The 17,330-nt window shown below is 40.4% G+C and overlaps 1 protein-coding gene across 2 annotated transcripts in view; it reads right to left on the reverse strand.

Moving 5' to 3' along the window:
- LOC109911514 (twinfilin-2) overlaps nucleotides 1-17,330 on the reverse strand; it is a 107,519-nt gene that overhangs the window by 39,029 nt on the left and 51,160 nt on the right. The gene's annotated exons all lie outside the window — the stretch shown is intronic.

A 17,330-nucleotide genomic window follows, 5' to 3' on the forward strand; every position in this document is an offset into this window, starting at 1 on the left:
TCATTCATACCGATTTTTATTTTCATTCATGGGATGTGGGCATCATTGGCTTAGTCAGCATTTTTTTGGCCTATCCTTCATTGCCTTTGAACTGAGTGGCTTACTAGGCCATTTTAGAGGGTGTTAAAAATCAACCATATTATTGTGGATCTGGAGACCCATGTTGTCCATAGCAAGTAAGGAAAACAGATTTGTTTCCCTAAAGGACATTAGTGAAACAAATGGGTTTTTATGCCAATTGACAATGGTCAAATGGACATCATTAGTCTAGCTTTTGATGCCAGATTTTTAAATAAATTCAAATTTTACTATCTGCCATAGTGGGATTCGAACAAATGTCACCAAAACATTAGCCTGGGTCCCTGGAATACTAATCCATGAGATTCCACTATGCCACCATCTCCCTGCTAAATTATTGTTTCACTAATATTTGCAAATATATGCAGTTTACAATACTTTGCATACATTGGCAAATACATCTATTGTTTGGCATGTCAGTTCTACGAAAGAGAAGCAAATTGGATGGCTAAAACTGAATCGATTAGAAAAGAGATTTATCCACATTATACAGTTAAGTCTCAGCTCCACATCAGAAATTACAGGAGATTTGAAACAGATTAGCAGAGATATAAAGTAATCATTCCATTTGTGCAATGCTGCATGAAAACACTATCCTGATAGCCTCTAAATTAAAGCTACAGCATGAATCTTTCGTCCTTATATTTACCTAAAGTGTGAAGAAAAAAACAGCATCACCTTCAGCTTACCTTTCATCCCCAAGGGATTTTGTTTTAAAAACAATATTGGCAATGTCAGCAAACAAACTCATTCACATGACAGCACTCCACGTGACTATCTTCCATGTGGTAGAGGTGTTGCATTTGGAAATGCTATTGAAGGAGGCTTGATGAGTTGCTGCAATGCATTTTGTTGCCCCGATTGATGGTCTTGGAGAGAGTGTATGTGTAAGATGGCGGACAGGTTGCTAATCATGCAGGATATCATGCCCTGGATATGCCTCTCGAGTGTTGTTGGACCTCATCCAGGTATATTGTTAAGTTACGCCTTATAATTGGTGCACAGGCTCTGAATACCAGCAGGTGAACTACTTGCATTAAAATTTCCAGTTGCTGACTTATTCTTGTAGCCACAACATTTACAGATATTTTCTCATTAATCTAATCAACAATATTACAACACACCTCTGAAGCAGGTAGGATTTGAACCCAGGCCTCCTGGTTTAGAGGTAGAAAAACTAACATTGCACCACAAGAACCCTTTCACAATATTTGTATAGTTGACCCAGTTAAAATTTCTGGTCAGTGGTAACATTCAGGATGTTGATGGTGGGGAATTTAGCAATGGTAATGCTGTTGAACGAGGAGGAGAGATGGTTAGATTTGTTTTTGTTGGAGATGGTCTTTAATACCATGTAAGTGCCAGACAACATTAATCATCATGAACATTTGCAAAAAATATTCCAATTTTTGAACAACTTTTTTTTATTTTATGAGCCACACTATTTTCCTGGCTAAAAGTTATCCCATGACAAGGGGAGACGGTGGAACAGTGGTAATGTCACTGGGCAAGAAATCTAGAAACCCTGTTGTAGCGAAATGGGTTCAAATCCAACCATGGCATGTCGTGAAATTTGAATTCAATATAAATAAATAAGGAACTGGCCTAATTATGACCATGAAATTACTGTCAATGGTGATAAAATCCCATCCAGTTTACTAATACCCTTTAGGGAAGATCAGTCTTCCTTATTGGGTCTGGCCTTCATGTGATCCCAGTCTCTTAAATTACCCTCTGCTCAACTAGGAACTGGTAATAAATGCTGGTCTAGTCAGTGATGGAGGCATCACTTGAACTAATGAAAAACGCTGTTAGTACAACTGTATACCTAGTTGTCAGATGGTTTGCTGGAGCCTACCAGGCTAATCTGTTTCCTCATTTTGTTCCTCTTTCCGTTGTAGAATAATTCCAAGCCTTCATTCAATAACATACCTCACCAGGACAGGACAGACATAAGAACACAAGAACTGGGAGCAACGGTAGGCAATTCAGCCCCTTGAGCCTGCTCTGCTGTTTGATCGTGGCTGATCTCATCTTGGCTTCAACTCTACTTTCCTGCCTGCTTTCCATAACCCTTAAACCCATTACTAATTAAAAATTGTCTATCTTCTCCATTTACTCAATACATTTACATTCTCCATTTACATCACTGCACTCTAGGGTAATGAATTCCACAGATTCACAACCCTTTGAGACAAGTAATTTCTCTTCATTTCTGTTTTAATTCCACTACCCCTTATCCTAAAACTATGACCTCTCATTTTAGATTGCCCTACATGAGGGAACATCCTTTCTATGTCTACTTTATCAATCCTCTTTAGCATCTTATATACCTAATTAGATCTCTTCTCATTCTAAACTCTAAAGACTATAGGCTTAACCCGCTCAATCTCTCCACACAAGACAAACCCCTTATCTCTGGAATCAATCTACTGAACCTTGTCTGAACTGCCTCCAATATAACCACATCCCTCCTCAAGCAAGGAGACTAAAATTTTCCGCAATACTCCATGTGCTGTCTCACTAATGCCTTGTACATTTGAAGCAATACTTACCTACCTTTATACTTTGCGTATAGAACTCCATTTAGTCAAGTGGCACTTGGAAGTATTAATGTGCCATACTGTTGCTCCAAAGCTAACATACAACTTGGCATGTCCCCTGACATGATTCAGAAGGAATCTGGTTGCAAACCCATGTCTAACTGATTTCCTGAGGGCGGTACAATTCCTTATGTTTAGCCTTCTTAATCACCCTGTTTCATTTAATTATACATGTTACATTGCAGGGGACAATTTTCCTGACTTTACTTCAGTTGCACAGTTCTAATAATATTTATTTTACTCAGACCAAAAAATGTAAAAAATTCAATGACTAAAATTTTGAACACTTCACATTATATTCCTATTTCCCTATGCAGAAGCTCATGAATTTTTGTCACTGTTGCCTCATTTTTGTTTCCTCAGGACATTGTTGATATTACTGTGCTCAGTCAAGGCTGATATTACAGCACTGTGTTTTGTCAAGGATGAAGTATGGTTATGCTACATGGTGGTGCATTTTTCTAGTTTCCAAAGACTATATAATTTTCCTGAAAGTCAGGTATTGTAGAAATACAGATTTGTTTTCTTTTGAAGATTCATTGTACTAACAGGAGAATATTTACAACACAATCTAATTCAGAACATTGCAGGCAAGGGATTGGATTGTAACAAAAGAAATTATCACTGACTACATTTAATACATATTTAACTTATTTCAACATAAAAGATAGAAGCTTTGACTGGTACGATGCAACTTTGTCTATGGTTAAACTGAAAAACTGCTGTTGCAGAAATGATCAAAGAAGAGCTTAACATGTTTGTGTGAAATTCCTCTGTTTGTTATTCTACTACAAGAAAACCTACTTAATCTAATGCCAGCTAATGCTGCATTATATAATTTTGGTGTAAGAAATGGCTCTACAATTTCAATTGTCTTTGAATAGTTATTGGATTTTGTTTTATTATTCTGAACTATCACTTTTATGGTGGTGACACTTATAGAAGCAGAGAATGATTATAGAACAGAAGGATTATATGACCCAGTAAATCCATGGCTTTTGTGCTGTCCATGCAGTGGTATATTGCAAGAGAATGGTGATAATATCTTTAGATATTTTAAGGCAATTTGTATCACTCACTAAAACATCCAAGATGAGTATGAGCTCTTTCTCTTATAAACCTAATGAATGTATTTTGCCCTCAGTTAAACAGATTGGAACTCTACATATCGAAGTTTAGAAGAAAGAGAGGTGATCACATTGAAACATATAGGGGCTTGACAGGGAAAATGCTGAGAAAATGTTTTCCCGCATGGGAGAGTCTAGGACCAGAGGGCACTGCATCAGAACATAGATTTAGATTGAGATGAGAAGGAATTTCTTCTGTCAGGGTTTTGAGAGCCTTTGAAACTCCTTGCCACAGGGGTGGAATCCTTGTGCATATTTAAGGCTGAGATAGATTCTTGATTAGTTGGAGAGTCAAGGCTTATGGGGAAAGGTGGGAAAGAGTATTATGAGGAACAGCGGATCAGCCATGATTCTATTGAATGGCAGAGTAGGCTCAAGAGGCTGAATATATATATACTCCTGTTCCTATTTCTTATGGTCTTATGGACAACACCATCGACATCCTGGGTGTGTTCTGTTTCCCTGTGGTTGAACAGTGGTCTATAGTTGAGAAGATATGCTCCTGGGAATCATCAACAATGACTCTGGAGTCCATGAAGTTTTATGGTATCAGATCAAACATGGGCCAGGACACCTCCTGCTGATTACCACCTACTGCCACCTCTTGGCTGATGAATTAGTACTCCTCAATGTTGAAAACTACTTCAAGAATGCATTGAGGACGGTAAGGGCACAGAATATATTCTGGGTGGGGGACTTCAAGGTCCACAACTAAGCGTGGCGAGGTAGCACCACTATTGACAAAATTGACTGTATCCTAAAGGGCATAGCTGCTGGACTGGGTCTGTTGCAGATGATGAGGAAACAAGAAGAGGGAAAAACATAATTGATCTTATCCTCATCAATCTGCCTGGCACACATGCATCAGTATCAGTAAGAGTGACCAATACTCAATCCTTATGGAATCAAAATCCCACCTTCACACTGAGATACCCTCAATCGTATTGTGTGACATTATCACCATGCTAAATGGGATAGACTTCAAACGGATCTAGCAATTCAAGACTGAGAATCTAATGAGGCATAAGCAGCAGCAGAATTGTACTCCATTGCAACTTACAACCTCATAGCCTGGGATATCCTCTACTTTACCATTATCATCAAGTTACGGGATCAGTCCTGGTTCAACAACGATTGCAGGAGACCACATAAGGAGTAGCACCCAGCATACCTAAAAATGAGATGTCAACTTGGTGAAGCTACAGAACTAAACAGGGGAGGCGATGGCTATTAAATAAAACTGAAACAACTGCGGATGCTGTAAATCAGGAACAAAAACAAAATTGCTGGAAAAGTTCAGCAGGTCTGGCAGTATCTGTGAAGGAAAAAACAGAGTTAACGTTTCTGGTCCGGTGACCCTTCCTCCATTCTGAGGAGCTTTGTTTTTGAGGTGATGACCATTAGTATTTTTGCTATACTATTAATCCAGAGACCTAGGTATACCCCAGGTTCAAATCATGCCACAGCAGATGGTGGAATTTGAATTCAATAAAAAAGTCTGGAATTAAGAGTCTAATGATGACCATGAATCCATTGCCTATTGTCGGAAAAACCCATCTGGTTCACTAATGTTCTTTAGGGAAGGAAACTCATCCTTACTTGCTCTGGCCTACATGTGAATCCTGACCCAGAGCTGACTCTTGAACTGCCCTCTGGGTAATTTAGAATGGGCAATAAATGCTGGCCACGAAATAATAAAATAATTTCAAAACCAATGGATTCGATTTAAGGTCTGTAATCCTGCCATTTTCAGCCATGAATGATGGTGGCCAATTAAACAACCTCCTGAGAAGGATGTTACACAACATCAACATTGATGTCATCAATGTTAAGATTGATCAAAAACTGATATAGAACAGCCATATAAAGCCAAATAACCAAAGTCTAGGAATCCTGCAAAAAGCCTGACACCATCCAGGACACACATATTCACTGCCTTCACCACTGACGCTCAGTAGCAGCAATGTGTATCATCTGCAAGATGCATGCAGAAATTCACCACAGCTCCTCAGAGAGCACATTCTGAACCCACTGCCAATACCATCTACAAAGATAAGGGCAGCAGACACATGGGAGCACCCTGCAAGACACTCAACATCCTGTCTTGGAAGTATATCCTAGTGTTGATCAGTGGAAATCCTGGACTTTTGTCCCTAATGGCATTGTAGGTTGACCTACACCAAATAAACTGCAGTGGTTCAAAAAGGCAACTCACCACCATCTTCTCAAGCACAACAAAGGAAGGGCATTAAATGTTGATGCAGACAGAGATGCTCACATCCACTTATAAAGATTTTAAAAATCTATCTCTGGAACCATTCTCATAAAACTCTTCTGCACCTTCTCAAAGAACATCACACATCCTTCCTAAAGTGTAGCGACCAAAGCAAGATGCAATAGTCCAGTTAGGAATTAACAGGATCTTTGAACAGATTTGGTTTAACTTCTCTGATTTGTACTCATGCTTATGAAGCCCTAGATTTCAACTTCTACATCCATCCTGCTTTGGAGTCAGGAATGTTTTTATTCACTTCCTTCAGAAACCTTGGATGGAAACCTATGCTTCTAGATTTTCCTGCCACACTGCAGACCTCCGATGTCTGTGCACAGCAGCGACTTCCAGGACCAGAACTCAATGCATTTACATGCTGATTGGCATGCACGGACCCTCTGAGCAGCTTTGCAACTAAGCAGCTTAGAGGGAACATTGATAGAAACCTTTTGGCCCTGGGGATTAGTCACTCTTTAGTGTTGTTATTTTTTTCATTTCTCTTTTTTTTGGATATGTTAATGTTAGTGAATTATTGTCCTTGACTCAGTATTTCCTTGAAGTCGGCTGATACTTCCCTCAGTTGTAAATAATTAAGCAAAATAATTATTCAACATATAGGTGATGTACTTACTGCCACTGAAACCTGATACTGTCAAATACCATCTCCACATTGTTCCTCACCATCTATTACCTCCTTAATATAATTTTGAAAATTGTGTCATTTTTGTTACCTTTGGATCCCTTGGGATGCTCCCTTTTTGTAGCTTTTACTATCTGATTGCCGACTTTATTGTTCTTTTTTGTTTCCCATTCATTGGGATCTGTGCCATTGGCATTTATGTATACTTTTGCTTTAAGTTGTAAATTGTCTGTTACCTCTTCTGTCAGTCACTACTTTTATTTGCCAAGTAAAACTGATGCCCTGGCGGGATATATACTAGTTGTGTATCACATTATATAAATTCTTTTTTCAACACCTCCCACTGATCCTGTCATTTTATCTGTTAAAAGATTTGCTGAGTCAACAAAAACTAGGCTTACACCTTTCCACTGTGAGCTCTATTTTAAATCAGCTCTCAGAGAGGACAGAAATGTAATGCACAACAAAGTTTAACGTGTTGTGCAATCTCACAAATAATCTCGATACGAACAGTATCTCATGCTACACTCCCAACATTCTAACAAGATTTACACAATTAACACAGCAGCAATGATGTCTTGCTCCACTTACACAGGGTCTATTTCTGGTCTTCTCATCTGAGGAAGGATATTCTTGTTATAGAGGAGGCAGCGAAGGTTTACCAAACTGATTCCTGGGATGGTGAGACTGACATATGAGGAAAGGTTGAATTGGTTAGAAATATATTCACTGGAATTCAGAAGAATGGCAGTGTATCTCATAGAAACCTATAAATTTCTAAGAGGACCAGACAGGGTAAATGCAAGAAGGATGTTCCCGATGGTGGCTGAGTTCGGAACCAGGGGTCAGAGTCCAAGTTACAGAGTAAGCCATTTACGACTGAGATGAGGAGACATGTCGTCATTCAGACAGTTGTGAGCCTATGAGTTCACAACCACAGAAAACAGTCAAAGCCAAAACATTGCATAATTTTAAGAAGAATTAGGATATAGCACGTGTAGCTAAAGGAATCAAAGGATATGGGGAAAAAGCAGTACCAGGCTATTGAGTTGGATGATTGTTGAGCAGGCTTGAAGGGCCAAATGGCCTATTTCTGCTCCTATTTTCTCCACCTCTAATCAAAAAGCTGGTTTATCAGGAGACTTAGAACCGTGATCTAAACTTCAGGACTGTCTTAATATTTTCAGGAAGAATGCATGCATGTCCATGTGTTTTCTGCATCAGTGTCTTCAGTAAATGATTGTAAATTAATAAAGAAAAATATTAAAGAGAAACAATTGAAGCAAAACAAAATAATAAAGATTTATGATTTTATTCTGCTGGTTGAGAGGCAACAGTCTGGTCGATAAACAACCTCTGACTTGGATGGTTGGAAGTGGGATGTATGAAATCATGCTTTGAGGTCCTGTTTTGGCAGTGAAGTTAGAACTCAGTGTCCTCAAAATTACTTCAAGAAAATTTTATTTACTAAAATCAATTTGTTAAGTAGTTTGCTGGGTTATTTGAAAACAACGATCAAGAGTTTTGGATCAAATCCAACTATTGCATCTTTTGAAGGTAAAATTGATTAAATACAGCAATGGGAAGATAATGGGACAGTTATATTAGTTTTGTATTACTCAAACAGCTGAGGCAGATTTCATGATTCCAATACTTTTCTTCTGTGTTGTAAACTTCCATGGTTCAGTCATTGCGTAGGAAAGAGCTTTTTGGAAGTTACTATCAGTGATTTGAGGCTAAGTTAAAGCATACACATTATTTTAAAAGATCTTTTAGATTGATTTCAACATAATGATGCAATCACAACTATAACTTGACATGTGGCTGAAAATGATTTCCTCAATACAGGGAGTAGTACAGAACCACAGTGAAGGACAATCCCTGCCATATGGGCTTTAACATTAATCGTATTAGTGCTTGAGTTATCAGATGCTGCAGTAAATCTCTTCTTCACTGCTAAACAAGAGACTGCTGCATACACCCAAGCATTAAGACAACAAATAAATAATTCCATAGGTTAAGAAACACAGGGCTGACTGATACAAACTCAATTCTCAACTCAAACAATTTTCACTTTAAGTTGTAGTCCCAGAGATCAGCTTCTTTCTACAGGTGACAGGATTTTGTATTTGAGTCTTGGCCCTGATGTCAGGAACAAATAGATGTTCCAACTCCACAGTGGAAATGAAGTGATTTTCCCTGAATTGGCCACAGTGACCTGAAATCAAGCTAGCTTTTCAATTAAGGATAGCAGTGGTCTCTCAAAGCTCGGGGACCAACAGGAGAACCTTGTGTATGCAATGTGGTTGATTCTTAACTGCCCTCGGGCAATTTGGGATGGGCAGTAAAGGGTGACTAGCCAGTGATGCCCTCATCCTGTGAATAATAAGAAAAGAATGCTGGAGTTGCAGCCTGCTATTGCAGGTAAGGTAGACATCTTTAGGTCAGCCCTCATGAAATTTAAAGAAATCCAAATAAAAAAATGACCACTGCTGCTGGACTTTGCCCGTGATCATGTGGGGGGGGAAAGCATGCCCGAAGCACTGCCATTAATTGGTTTCCTCTAGGCAGCTTGCTTTTTCACAAGTCCATTTGGGACCTAGGGTAAGTGGGAAATTCCAGTCTGCTGCTTATAATTGGCCTTAAAGTTACCGTAATTGGCTACTCAGGCAGGTAGCCCTTCCATGTCTCTGTGGAAGAGTTTGCGTGGCAGGATGCAGGTATCACAACTTCAGTGACATGAAATTATGTACACGGCTGCCTCCACTCTCCTTCCTCCTCTCACCCACTTGTATCAGGTTGAAACCATATCCATAGAACTGGATCATAGCGTGAGTGTGCCTCATATCCCAGCATAAATTTCAGGGGGCGCGCCTGCCTCTACTCGATCAACTCAACCAGCATTAATTTTTCAGGTGCCTTTACTTTGATTAGTATCAGGTGAGACTCTGTCCATCTACAAGAGGAGGCGCCATCTCATGGAGCGCTGACTCAGCACCACACCTGGAGTGGTGGCCATTGCTGGTTATGGAAGGAGAACCATGAATGCTCACCCAGGATCTCACTGGAGACAGGTTGGCAGGCCCTGGTGAGGGGGATAGAGGTCATTTTGGACAGAGCAAGAGGAGTGTAGCGTGGACATGGAGAGGCAAAACTTTGGGGTGGGAGGCATTTGACTGTTCAGGAGCCTGGGAAAGGAGCACCTCACCCTTTCAGTGACCAGCAGCCTGCAGGGACACATATTGGATACAGGCCTCTTCTACTGCTAAACTGTAGTGGTACTGGGGATGAGGCTCTTACCTGGGCACTTTTTAAATAATAAACATCATTCAAGGGAAGTGAAAGTGTGTTTTACTGGCCAAGTCAGTATTAATTACCCATCCCTAATTGCCCAGATGGCAACTAAAAGTCAACCACATTGCCGTTGGTGGATTCACACATAGACCAGACCAGGTAATGTCCTTCCATAGACGACATTAGTGAACTGTTTAGATTTTTACAACAATTGCTAGTGATAAAATGCATACAAATAGGATAGTTTGCTCTTAATTCCAGATTTTTACTGAATTCAAATTTCACCATCTGCCATAGTGGGATTCATAGAGTCATAGAGTAATTTGAACCCATGTCCTCAGAACATTAGTCTAATGTCATTACCACTATGCTGCTGCCTTCTACACTTAAGGGTTTTAACTGGCCAAGAGACAGGTGGCCATGGTGCACCACCCCTGCTGTTCATAAAATTTTCACATTTGTCTAGTGCATACAATTGTTACAAATGAAAGTTCATTTGCAATATTCTAACATGCATGTGTTCTTGCTGAGAAACTCCATGTGCTGTGGATATTTTGGTGCATTTTTTAAATGGGTAGAAATATGGCTTTTATAGAGTCAGAGAGCTGGACAGCATGGAAGCAGACCCTTCGATCCAACTTGTCCATGCCAACCAGATAACCTAAATTAATCTAGTCCCATTTGCCAGCATTTGGCCCATATCCCTCTAAACCCTTCCTGTTCATGTACCCATCGAAATGCATTTTAAATGTTGTAATTGTACCAGCCTCCACCACTTCCTCTGGCAGCATATTCCATACACACACCATCCTCTGCATGAAAAAGTTGCCCCTTAGGTCCATCTTAAATCTTTCCCCTCTCACCTTAAACCTATGCCCTCTAGTTTTGGATTCCCTTACCCTGGGAAAGAGACCTTGCCTATTGACCCTTTGCTAACTGAGTTACTCTTGAAAGTTACCTGCTATGTACACAGGTAAAGGATCCTTGGTGGAATCTCAGCCACTGGAATGCTGATATATAGGGTGGAAGAGTTTCTGGATCTTGTACAAAGCTTGAATTTCAGAAATATTTTTGATCCCTCAATTGCTGTCCAATAAACAGCCACAAATGCTATGAATTAGTCTTTTTTGGAAGAGATCATTATATAAATGATGCGAGTGCTGAATTTTGTTGAAAGGAGAAAGGAAGGTGGGGGGCCTGGGTGGGGGTAGTCTCAAGTATTTTCTCCTTAAAGTACACCTGTCAATCTTTAAGGAAAGGACACAGTGTTGAGAAATAATAAAAATTAAACCAAGTGATTCCAGGAGACTGTGCAAAACTCCAAATCTCTCATATCTCCGTCTCTTCAAGCAGCATCTGCCCCACTGATCTGCAGATCATGTATTGGACTTACCAGTTATCTTAAAATTCATCAATCTCCAAACTTGAGGGACTGCCTAAGACGAACATTACTAAGCAGAGCTTTAAGGAAACTGGCAAAAGAACCACACAGTAGATTAGCGATAGTATCTAGAACATCTAGAGATAGATGTTCTTCCTCCCACCTATCCCCTCCTCCCACCTCAAGCCGCACCTCCATCTCCTACCGACCAACCTCATCCCGCCCCCTTGACCTGTCCGTCCTCCCTGGACTGACCTATCCCCTCCTAACTCCCCACCTACACTCACCTTTACTGGCTCCATCCCCGCCTCTTCGACCTGTTTGTTTCCTCTCCACCTATCCTCTCCTTTATCCATCTTCTATCCGCCTCCCACTCTCTCCCTATTTATTTCAGAACCCCCTTCCCCTCCCCCATTTCTGATGAAGGGTCTAGGCCCGAAACGTCAGCCTCTCTGCTCCTGTGATGCTGCTTGGCCTGCTGTGTTCGTCCAGCCCTGCACCTTGTTGTCTCACACAGTAGATTAAGTGATTTTCTTAATGCAGCAAGTTTTATGATCTGGAATTCTGTGCCTGAACGGTGGTGAAAACAGATCCAATGAAAACATGCAAAAAAAAACTAGATAAGTACTTGAAATTAAAATTGCATAGTTAAAGGGAAAGAATAGAGGAGTGGGAATAATTTCAAAAAGTTGGCACAGACATGATGGCTGAAAGACCACTTTCTTTGCTTAAGATTCTGTGAGTGTCTAACCATTTTGAGGCATCTTATAAAGTTTGTGAAAACCCATGGATTTTTATTATGTCTGCTCTGTTATGAATCCCCTCTGATGATATGATGGCATCTGCGCATATCCGGAGGGAGATGCCCACATCCCACGAGTGAATTAAAACAAAAGTCACAAATCAAATCTTGATCTGACATTATAGAAAACCCAGCAATAAAATGTATGTTATATGACCTCATGATTGGTAAATATCAGGTCAAAGGTGAGACCTTTGACCTGATGAAAGGAGAATAACTTGTAATTCATTAAATCTTTAAATCACAATTTTAAGTTTTCCTATTGCTGGGTTATCTTCAACTGGATATACATCAAGCTATCTCTCTATGTGCAGTCAACAAGGGAATTACTCAATCATCTCCAATAGGGCTGGGAATGGTGATGTTGCTAAATGCATCCATTGGTTTACGTGTCAAAGCATGACAAATTGCATAACCTCAGTACTGGATTGAAATCAAAGCAGATTCACAGTGATACTTGCCTAGAAAATTCACGGATATTTCAATTATTACATATGCAAATATGATCTGGATTAGTAACAAATTTATATCTTTTCCTTCAGGAATGAAAAGCCTCACAACTACCTGGTCAAATCTCACATGAGGTTCAAGAGATGAATATATAGCAAAATTAGATACTTGAAACACCAATATGGTAGTAGGGAAGATGTTATGGTCCATTATAAAAGATTTATTAGCATTGCACATGGAAAACAGTGACAGGATTGGACAAGTTAACATGGATTTACTAAAGGGAAATCACACTTGACAAATCTATTGGTACCTTTTGAGGCTGTAACTAGTGGAGTTGATAACGGGAAACAAGTGGATGTGGTTCATTTGGATATTCAGAAGGCTTTGATAAAGTCACACATGAGATTAGCATGTAAAATTGAAGTGCACGGTATTTGGGGTAGTGTACTGATATGGATAGAGACTGGTTGGCAAACACAAAACAAAGGTTAGGAATAAACATTTTCTATGTGGCAGTCAGTGACTAGTACAGGGGTCAATGCTTGAACCCGAGGTATTCACAATATATATTAATGATTTAGATGAGGGAACTAAATGTAATGTCGCCAAGTTTGCAGACAACAAAAAGTTTTGTGGGAGGGTGAACATCGAGGAGAAGGCAGACATGCTTCAGCTTCACTGTGTCCTTTCCTTGAAGGCAGACATGTTGATTTGGACAAGTTGAATGAGTGAGCAGATGAATTATAATGTGGATAAATGTGAGGTTATCCATTTTGGTAGCACAAACAGGAAGGCAGATTATTATCTGGACAGGTTGGAAAAGGGGGAGGTGCAACAAGACTGGAGTGTCCTTGTATACCAGTCATTGAAAGTAAGCATGCAGATGCAGCAGGCGGTGAAGAAAGCAAATGATATGCTGGCCTTCATTGCGAGAGAATTCAAGGACAGAGGAATGAGGAAGGAATCTCATAGAAATCTATAAAATTCTAATAGGGCTGGACACTGTAAATGCAGGAAAGATGTTGCCGATGACTTGGGAATCCAGGATGAGGGGTCACAGTCTCAGGATACGGGGTAGGCTATTTAAGATTGAGATAAGGAAAAATGTCTTCATCCAGAGAATGGTGAGCCTGTGGAACTTCCTGCCACACAAAGTGGTTGAGGCCAAGACATTGAATGCTTTCAAGAAGGAGTTGGATATAGATCTTAGGGTTAAAGGGATCAAAGGTTTGGGGAGAAAGCAGGAACAGGCTACTGAGTTGGATAATTAGCCATGGTCATATTGAATGGCAGGGGAGGTTTGAAGGGCTGAATGATTTACTCCTGCTATTACTTTCTCTGTTTCTAAGTATCCTGTAACTGTGAGGCAGATTAAAAACTACAATAACACATCACTACATTTGACATACAGAAGATAATTTTAAATAGGGACTATTTAAAAATGTACATAAATTGACTGAATAAACAGCAGAGTAAAGTCCTTCCCCGTTCAGATTTACAACACTGTCATTTTGCAAGAAGCCATTTAATCAGCAACAGATTATCGGGTACACCACAAGCTGCATGTTCCCCTCCATGCCACTCTCCATCGTGACTTGGAAATATATTGCCATTTCTTCATTGTTGCTGGATCAAAATCCGGGAGTACCCTAAGGGTACTGTGGGTCTACCTACAGCAAATGGACTGTAGTAGTTCAAGAAGGCAACTCAGAACCATCTTCTCAAGGGCAACTAAAGATGGGCAAAAAATGCTGGCCTAGCCAGCAATGCTCACATCCTATGAACGAATTAAATAAAAAGTAATTTATTTTATTGCTAGTGGCCCCAATATAATTTAAATGATTTAAAATGGGCTGTTCTGACTGTGGAACCATTCAATAATGAAACAAAGAAAATAAATGCAATTTCTATTTGCAAATGTTTTGTGAAATAAAATTGACTTTATTTTGTTATGGATTTGAAAGTATGTCAAATAAATCTCTTTTAAAAGTTCAAATGCATGACTGCCCAGGTCTCCAAAGAGTGATTATAAAACCTTGGCTTTTAAGGACAGTGGTAGCTCTTGCTCAAGGTAAAAAAAAACCTTGTGAATACACCATGACATGAATTCAAATACATGGAGCAGTTCCAAGAGAACATTTCGTAAAACGTTAAGTTCTTATCCCAAAGGCTTTCAAGAAAATAGCAGTATCAATGTTCAGTTAAAGCCCAGGCAATCTCGTTACTATTTGATTCTAGCCTCTTACCTAGCAGTAGCTACAGGTTAGCAGAGGTGTAGATGAGAACACATGAATGATCGTATGGGGTAAGAAGATCCAAAGTGATTTTAATGCATACTACCATGCACCACATCCTTTCTTTTACCGGAACAGCAAGTTGGTTAAGCATTAGTTTACAGAAGGTCAAGATTACTTCTGTTACATTTTTGTACTGGCATTTGAAAATGTTTATCTAGTTGCTATCATATCCTTGAATGCACAGAAGCTAACTGCATTCCACAATTCTTGAATTTTTTAAACTTTATTAGCCATGTTATTTTTAGTCTCTGATTGCTTTGATGTAAAGCTATTAAGATTCAGGGACTAATTCTGTTCTGGCTATGCACCACTTACATTTCAACAAAATGACGACCAGAGAATCAATTTAGATTAACTTATGCACAGCATAAGGTTTTCATATCCCAAATGCACATGCATGATCTAATAAACTCTGCATTTCAAGTCCAAGAGTCCTTGAAACTCTGGTCTTCTCAGCACATAATAAAGATTTCAATGCACTGCTATCATCTCACCACATCAATGCCATAGACATATATCTTAAATTAATTCTATCGAACAACTCCATGTCATTATTTATAAAACTCTGGAATCCCCTGCAGTTGAACTTTAATGTGAAACTGTAATAATGCTGTTCTATTGTACTATAAGAGCAGGTCAGTGGCTGAAACTTCTACGGCCAGTAACTCACCTTACCTTTTATTCCTCTAAGCCTGGCTTCTATCCACAATTCACAAGTCAGGAACATTTTCGATACTCTCTACTGCCTGGATGGCAGCAGTCTCCAACAAGCTAAAATCTAAATATCCTCTCATGACATTCAATGCCAATATCAGTGCTGAATCCTCCACTATCAACATTTTCGGTGTTACCATTGACTAGAAACTGAACTGGATGGTTAATATAAATGCTGTGGCTACAAGGCAGCAAATACATGGGAACACCACCACCTTCAGGTTTCTCTCCAAGCAACTCACCAATCTGACTTTGGGAATATACTACCATTCCTTCAGTGTTGCTAGGTCAAAATCCTGGAACTCTTTCCTTAACAGTATTTTGGGTGTACTTACACCAAATGGACTGCAGCAGCTCAAAAAAATAATTTGCTACTACTTTCTCAAGGCCAGTATGGGATAGGCATTAAATGCTGGTTTAGCCAAAGGCCACATCCCACGAAGGAATAAACAATTCAAGTTGCTTGACACTATTTAGGACAAAGCAACCTGTTTGACTGGCAACCACTAACTTGAATATTCATTCCCTTCACCATTGGTGCATAGTGCATACCATCTATAAGATACACTACAGCAAGTGCCAAATTCTGTTCAAGTGCATTTCTAAACACATGACCTCTATCATTTACACAAGAAACACACAGGAACATTACCACCTGCAAATTTCACTCCAGTTCAAACATCATCCTGATTCGGAAGTATATTGCTGTTCCTTCAATTGTTCAATTCCATTTTGAAAACAGCCAATAAATCTGCTATCACCTTTTCAGCACAGCCCTCCAGATGACAACAAGGTGCAGGGCTGGACGAACACAGCAGGCCAAGCAGCATCATAGGAGCAGAGAGGCTGACGTTTTGGGCCTAGACCCTTCATCAGAAAAGGGGGAGGGTAAGGGGGTTTTGAAATAAATAGGGAGAGAGTGGGAGGCGGATAGAAGAGGGATAGAGGAGAGGAAACAAACAGGTCGAAGAGGCGGGGATGGAGCCAGTAAAGGTGAGTGTAGGTAGGGAGTTAGGAAGGGGATAGGTCAGTCCAGGGAGGACGGACAGGTCAAGGGGGCGGGATGAGATTGGTCGGTAGGAGATGGAGGTGCGGCTTGAGGTGGGAGGAGGGGATAGGTGGGAGGAAGAACAGGTTAGGGAGGCAGGGACGAGCTGGACTGGTTTTGGGATGCGGTAGGGGGAGGGGAGATTTTGAAACTTGTGAAATCCACATTGATACCATTGGGCTGCAGGGTTCCCAAGCGGAATGACTGGTTTTGGGATGCGGTAGGGGGAGGGGAGATTTTGAAACTTGTGAAATCCACATTGATACCATTGGGCTGCAGGGTTCCCAAGCGGAATATGAGTTGCTGTTCCTGCAACCTTCGGGTGGCATCGTTGTGGCACTGCAGGAGGCCCAGGATGGACATGTCGTCTGAGGAATGGGAGGGGGAGTTGAAATGGTTCGCGACTGGGAGGTGCAGTTGTTTGTTGCGAACCGAGCGTAGGTGTTCTGCAAAGCGGTCCCCGAGTCTCCGCTTGGTTTCCCCGATGTAGAGGAAGCCACACCGGGTACAGCGGATGCAGTATACCACATTGGCAGATGTGCAGGTGAACATCTGCTTGATGTGGAAAGTCTTCTAGGGGCCTGGGATGGGGGTGAGGGAGGAGGTGTGGGGGCAGGTGTA

This window comes from Rhincodon typus, chromosome 16 (assembly GCF_021869965.1).
Source record: "Rhincodon typus isolate 14 chromosome 16, sRhiTyp1.1, whole genome shotgun sequence".
NCBI lineage: Eukaryota > Metazoa > Chordata > Chondrichthyes > Orectolobiformes > Rhincodontidae > Rhincodon > Rhincodon typus.